The sequence below is a fragment of the Elaeis guineensis genome, chromosome 4 (assembly GCF_000442705.2).
Source record: "Elaeis guineensis isolate ETL-2024a chromosome 4, EG11, whole genome shotgun sequence".
Taxonomy (NCBI): domain Eukaryota; kingdom Viridiplantae; phylum Streptophyta; class Magnoliopsida; order Arecales; family Arecaceae; genus Elaeis; species Elaeis guineensis.
Genome location: NC_025996.2, coordinates 60,501,783 through 60,508,809, shown reverse-complemented (window position 1 = coordinate 60,508,809; position 7,027 = coordinate 60,501,783).

Sequence of the window (7,027 nt, the reverse complement as noted above, 5' to 3'; positions counted from 1 at the left end):
CATGAGTCGACTCATGCCTTGTGGGTCGACTCATGAGTCGACTCACAGGTCGTGCCAAGCCAGAAAACTAGCATGCCAAGGAAAATTTTTGCGTGCCAATCAGCTCACAGTGCCATGAGTTGACTCATAAGTCGACTCATGCACTTCAAACCTTCATAACTTCAAAAATATAAGTCCAAACACAATAAAATTTTCACCAATAGATTTCAAATCATTTGTTCTACCAAATGGTACTATCAAATCAGGATTTTAGTGAAATTATGATTTTGCCCTTGAAGAGCATAAGGACTTTTTCATTTTAAAATTATTTGTATCCCTTCAATCTGCTTTGTAATCATCAAAATCAATCTAGGAGCAACAGGTTCTCCCTCTAACTTAGTCAATATTATCTTCAAATCTCTATAAAAAATATGTAGCAAGATTCGATTAACCTAAATAAAATACAAAAGATATCAAAAAGCAAAAGTTGGATTGTCTCTTAGAAAGTGCTAAGTTTATCATCTTCAGTCAGACTAATCGACTCTTACCTATCTTGTGTCGAATATTGGATTGACAAATTTTAATGATTTTAGATTGCCAATCTCAAAAAGATGACCTATAATTCTTTTATTAATAAATTTTAGTATTTTATTGTCAATCTTCAAAAAGTAGTTCACGATCCCGTTCTTAGTCATTTTCATCTTTCCAATATTAAGAAGATAATTTACAAACCTATTCATAGAGCCTTATTTGTTGAGAATTTCTTCTATTTATTCTTTTAAAATGCTCATGAATTGAGTTTTTGGATTAGGAGTTGAGTTTGATGCAATAGGTACCAGAATGGTGTCACTTGATTCTAAATATACGTACTCAGATGTGACCAAGGTGACTTGAGTTCTGGAGGAGGTAATGATTCTAGAGAAGAAGAACTGGCTTCTAGGGTTGAAGAAAATGAGACTCTAGATTTATATATTATGGGTAACTCATCCGCTCTCTTCTTTTCTTTGTCTTTCTCATTTAGATTAGAACTAGCATCAGTACCAATTCTGGGCTTAGGTTTTCTATGTGGTTAGTCTTAGTACTAACCTCTTCTTTGAAGTCTACGTTTTGGCTAGCATCAGTACTAGCCTCACTTATCTGGATTTGGCATGGATCCTTAAGAATCCTACCACTTTTAAGCTCAAAAATTACTTTGACATTCTCAAATTGAGGATTCTTAGGTGGAACATTAGATTGATGATTAGATCTAGGTGGTTGGTGGGTGGATGGACTGTTTTTGAAATTCAGTATTGGTTGGCTCGGCAATTGACCTAGTTCTCTCCTCATGGTGAACTCAGCTAACTATCCTATTTGTGCTTCTAGTCTAATAATGGATTGCTGTTGAGTCATAATCATTTGTTGAAGTTGAATAATCCTATCATCGACTAGATTGGTCTATTGAGGAAGTGGGTATGAAGGCTGATTGTAATAGGATGGTTGGATAGACTGACTAGGCTGACTTCTATTATAGGTATAATTTTGGTATTGGAGCTTATTTTGAAAGTATTATGCAGGTGGACTATGGATCTGAGCCTGAGTCTGTTGGGGTCTCCAAGAAAAATTGAGGTTATTCCTCCAACCTAAGTTATATGTATTTGAGAATAGGTCATTAACAGACTTGGAAACCTTGGACAGCTTGAACTTGTTCTTGAATGAAAGATGAAAATTGTGCAACCATGAAACATTCACTTATATGATGAGTTGGGCTAGCACAAATAGAACAAATCTTCTGATAATTAGAAGGTGATGTGTATTGTGCAGGAGATTGTTGTCATAGGGCAAGAAACTGATTTAACTTTTGGGCAAAAAGGTCGACTTTATTTATAAGGTTCAAGTCAACCTTAGAACTGGAATCTGAATGTTTGATCTCAAAGATTCCTCTTCGCCTTTGGTATGGAATCGACCCTTTATAAGAAGATAATGAAGCATGGTTGATCGAGTTTTTACTCAAATTTTCAAATAAGTCATAGGCTTCATCCTCACTCTTGCTCATGAATGCACCTCCATAAGATGCATCTACCATCTATCTGTATTGGTCTCCTAAATCCTCATAGAAAGTTTGAACAATTTGCTATTTAGGTAGACCATGGTGTGGGCATTTTTTAAGAAGTTTCTTAAGTCTCTCCTATGATTCATGAATTTGTTCTTCTGAAAGCTGAGCAAATCTAGTGATGGCTCACCTCATGGTGTTGGTTCGACCTATGGGATAGAATTTCTTAAGAAATTCGTGCCGCAATTCAGTCCACGTTTGGATTAGTCTCCCTATTATGCTAAGCCATTACTTGGATTTATCCTTAAGTGAGAAGGAGAATAGGGTAAGTCTAAGTGCATCATCAGAAAAATTTTGGATCTTCACCGTGGAACAGATTTTTAAGAACTCATCTAGATACTTGTAAGGATCGTCATTGGTATTCCTATAGAAAGATGGGAGCATCTGGATTGTTGTCAACTGGATCTCATAATGGCTTACAGGAATATCAGGTAAGTGGATACAAGTTGATGGGTTATAGATAGAAGGAATAAAATATTTCTTCATCTACCTAGGTGGTTCAGTCATTTGATTTGTCGGATTTAACATGGATCGACTATTCAGTTTCAGGATTGGGTTCAACTAGGTCAAAAAGAGATCTCCTACCATGTATGTATCAGTATAAATCCTAATGTGTGTAGCTCAAATTTTTTTTATTTTTTTATTTTTTTCAATCATAAATAAATTAGCAAACAATTAAATCTAGATACCTATGAGTTTCTTAGACCTAACAGTTTGATATAAAGTGGCTCGGTCTATATGCAAGTTGGATCTATTCTCACTTTCTTCAACTAGCCAGGTAAGAGGTGGGATCGTGGGAGTCCCCCCATTGCTTACCTTAGATACCAATTGGATTGGCTAGATAAGCTAATAGAACTAATTAAATAACCATGAGTTCACTTTGGCTTAGCCTTTTTAATCTCTTGCCTTAGGCCCCAGTTTCAGGGGTGAGTACAAACTTATTTTACACTTGACTTCACCACAATATTCGAACTGAACTCAATTGATCTTAGAGATCAACATCTACTGAATTTTAATTAGGCTTGGATTAATACGGAATGCTGATTGATTGTTTTTGGGCAAAGAAAAGATGATAAAATCCCCACCTTATCTTATTAATGGATGTTGCCCTTAAGTTGATTTGAGATGAATATGCACAATCAATTTCAAATAAGAGGTTCTATGCAACTAAATTAGATGCATAAAACTAATTAACTTGAAAGGCTCACCTTGTCTCTAGCAATCATAAAAAATAAATAAATAAATAAGTCTAAATGATGCGTTTTCTAAGCAATTAGGATTTTTACTCTTGTCATGAAGTTTTTATTAGGTTCCAGTAGGTTATTTTTAGGTTAATTTGAAAAAAAAAGTAAGTAATGCTAAAAAAAAATCTAGAGTTATGATTGATCTCACCAAGCAAAATTAAAAGCTTTTTATCTTTTTTTTATTTTTTCTATTTTTTTCTATAAAAAAAAAGGTTAGTAAGCTATATTTACAAAAAAAATCAAAGAAATCAAATATTAAAATTGGTGCCTTCTCCAGCAATGACAGTAAAAATTGATAATGTCGTGATATTATTGTTAGGATATCATGATTATCAAATTAAATCTGACTTCTAAAATATAAAAAAATATATAGAAAGTAGTGAGTCAGGTCAAATCCATAGAGAAGACAGTGTTTTAATTTGATAACTTTAATTTTTATAAAAAAAATTATAAACAAAATTATAAATAGAAGATAGACATTATACAGTGTAGAAAAATAAACTTGATACTAGGATTTACTATGTAGATCTTAAATTCTACTTGCAATAAAAATAAAGAATAAAAATTTAAAATGCATAAAAATAAATTGGTACTAAGATCTACTAACTAGATCTTAGCATCTCCTTGCAATAAAAATAAAGAGCAAAAGTTTAAAAGTGTAATAAAATAAATTTTATATTAATTAAAATTAAAGTTTAATTACAAAAAATATAAAAATAATAAAATAAAATAAAACTGTAACAAAGATCTGAAGTTGATCGATATAGCCTCATCGAGAAGATGGTTGACGATCTCTCCTTTTTCTTTCATATTTCGTGAAGCGAACTGGCTTCTCTCCTTCTTCTCCTTGGATCCCTACACCTCTTCTATTTTTTTATTTTTTTCTTATTTTTTCTATTATTTTTTTGCTCCTCTTCTCTTGTTCCTAGACTTCTTTATTTATACATGAATTTTTTTCCTTTTTCTGGTAGAAATCGGAATCCCAAAACCTCTCAAAAATATTTCCAACCCATGTCCCTGCATTCTGGCCATTGGATCTTGATTGGGTGCTCCAGATCTCACCAAAAATCAGTGCATCAGGCCTTATATCAGTCGGAAAGGATGCTGACCATCGGATCGGGCTTCAGATTTATTTTCAGCCATTAGATCATGCTAAAAAAAATTAGTTCTATCTCAGTTCTCCCACCGATAATGAACATGGACCATCTGATCATGCACAGGATTGCTTGGAGCCATTCGACCGTGCATTGGATGTGGGCCACCACCATCAGATATGGGTTAGAGTGCTGCTTGCCATCCGATCACGTGTTCAGCATAATCTCAGCCATCGATCAATGCACAGGAGCCAGGTTGCCCCATGGACCATGACTGTGGACCGAACGAATTTCTATGGACCACGTGGCTTATTTTGTGGACCTAGCGGTCGGTCCACCGTATATCGGATGCCAATTTGGATTTAATTGTGTTAGGTTCAAACCCATTTGAATTGATTTTGAGCCCAATTTAAGCCCATTTTCAGCTTGCCTTTGAGTCTTAATTCTGAATCCATTTTAAGTTCGATTTGTTCCAAATTTTCTTCATTTTAACGTACAAATCGGGTTCTTTTTATTGACAATTATATTTTTCATAAAAGATAAATAAAAGCATCAATTCTTAAAGAATAAATATAAATTATTATATAAATTAATACTTTTATTGATATATTTTCAGTACTCATCACCATCAGAGATCGAAGTGTTCAATCTCGAAGGAATGTATTTCTCCTATACTATAAAAGAACCATCTGAAGTCATTTTGTGTATAACTTGGGACCTCTCGATACTCGCTTCGATCTCAGATGATCCTTGACTCCTAGTGATCTCCCTAGGTGGAACACCTAGGATCAGCTGATCCTAACTTTGACCTCATCCTGACTTTGACATCAAACTATTTCGATCTCTATGGCAGTTGATATCCAACATCTATCCAACGTCTGCAAATTGCAGGATATCTGAACTAGTCGATCTCTGACTTCAGCCGCAGATATACTTCAGCTCTCATCCGTCTTCATCTCACTAAGCACAGTTGGCTCCAGCCACCTCTTTTCTTCAGCACCCACTTCTATCAGACCAAGCCAAAGTCTCAACAAAAGAAGTCGGTCCAATACAACCTATACCCTCATTTCAAAATTCAAAAACATATGCAACATTCAATTGGCACCGAAACAGATAAGGCATGTGTAACCATCCAATCTTGAAAATTTCGATCGAACATTCCGCCATATCGCATCTAAATCGGCCATGTAACCTATCTAAAATGGTGTTCCAGCCCTTACAAAATGACCTCCAAAGTGTTGGAAAATGTATCCCAAAAAGCCAATCGTCAAGCTGTTGACGGTTGAGCAACCAAGTATTGTAATTGATTTGTTAATAAATAAAATATATTTGGCATCTTCATCATAAGCTTTCATCTTCTAATGAACTCCGTTGTTATGATGAAGTCCTTAGGATTATTTAAGTTCGATAAAGAGAGGATTTATCGATTAGTCCTTAAAACTGTTCACGACCAAATGATAGGCTGTTAATAAGGACGACAGCTTCTATCAAGCATAGGTCGCTGTAGGCCATATGGGTTGGTTGTCCTCTTAACCAAGGAGTGTGGTGACACTGGTATGGCATACAGGTGAGATATAAGGGTACATCATCATTGAACGTGATCAACTCCAGAGCATTCTGCTGTCGAGAATGTCTCTGATGGGATATAGGTATAAGTATCCCTTAGACTTGAGATCGCCTCAGTGACTTGCAAGCAACTCACTGTGCTTTGATAATGGACTAACTGAATTTCTAATTCAGGGACGGAAGGCTTCTGGGCACAGTCAAGTACTTGCGAAGTCAGAGTGTGATCGAGATGGGATTGACCACTCTAAGAGTTGGAGAAGAATGAGTCGCTGTATTTCAATTTAGCAAAACCTTGGCCAGGGTAATCCATTAGATGGATTTGATATTTTGAAATACAATGTGGACAACCTGATCAGAGTTGACAGTAGAACTCTAGGGTGTCCTATGATCATTTTGGTCAAGGAGATGAATTATATGAAAACTATATCCGCATGGGTTCTAAGGATGTTGTTCTATACATTCGACCTATCCGGTCGTCGGGTACCATTGCTAGATGGTCACTTTATTTGGTACAGGAATTTATTTCTATGCTACCGACTTAGGTTTGGACCTATGAGGTCACACACATTAGAGTTCATGATCCGATCGGATGGTTGATCAACGATTAAGAATCGTTCTAGGGTTAAATGATCAATACGATTAACATTTAACCCAGTGCAAGTATTGCAGGAGGATCGATTAGCAATTCGATTGTTAATTGGCTTAATTTGATTAAGCCAATGGGCTGAGATTAAGTCTAATTAAATATGATTTAATTAGATTTAGTTTGGACTTGATTGGATCAAGTCCAATTGGTTTATTGGATAAGCCAAGTGCAAGAAAAAACTAGTCCTAGTTCAAGTAGGACTTGGGTCAATCTAATTTTTAATTTGATTAGAAAATTAAATCAGATTTAAATCTAATTTAATCTGATTAAATTAGGTTCTTAATTGGGTTAAGACCTATTTTAATTAGGTTGATCTAATTTTGGTTTGATTTGGTTTGAGAAATCAAATTAAAACAAGTCATGAGATAGAATCCTAGTAAGACTAGGATTCCACCTTGCGCCACATAAG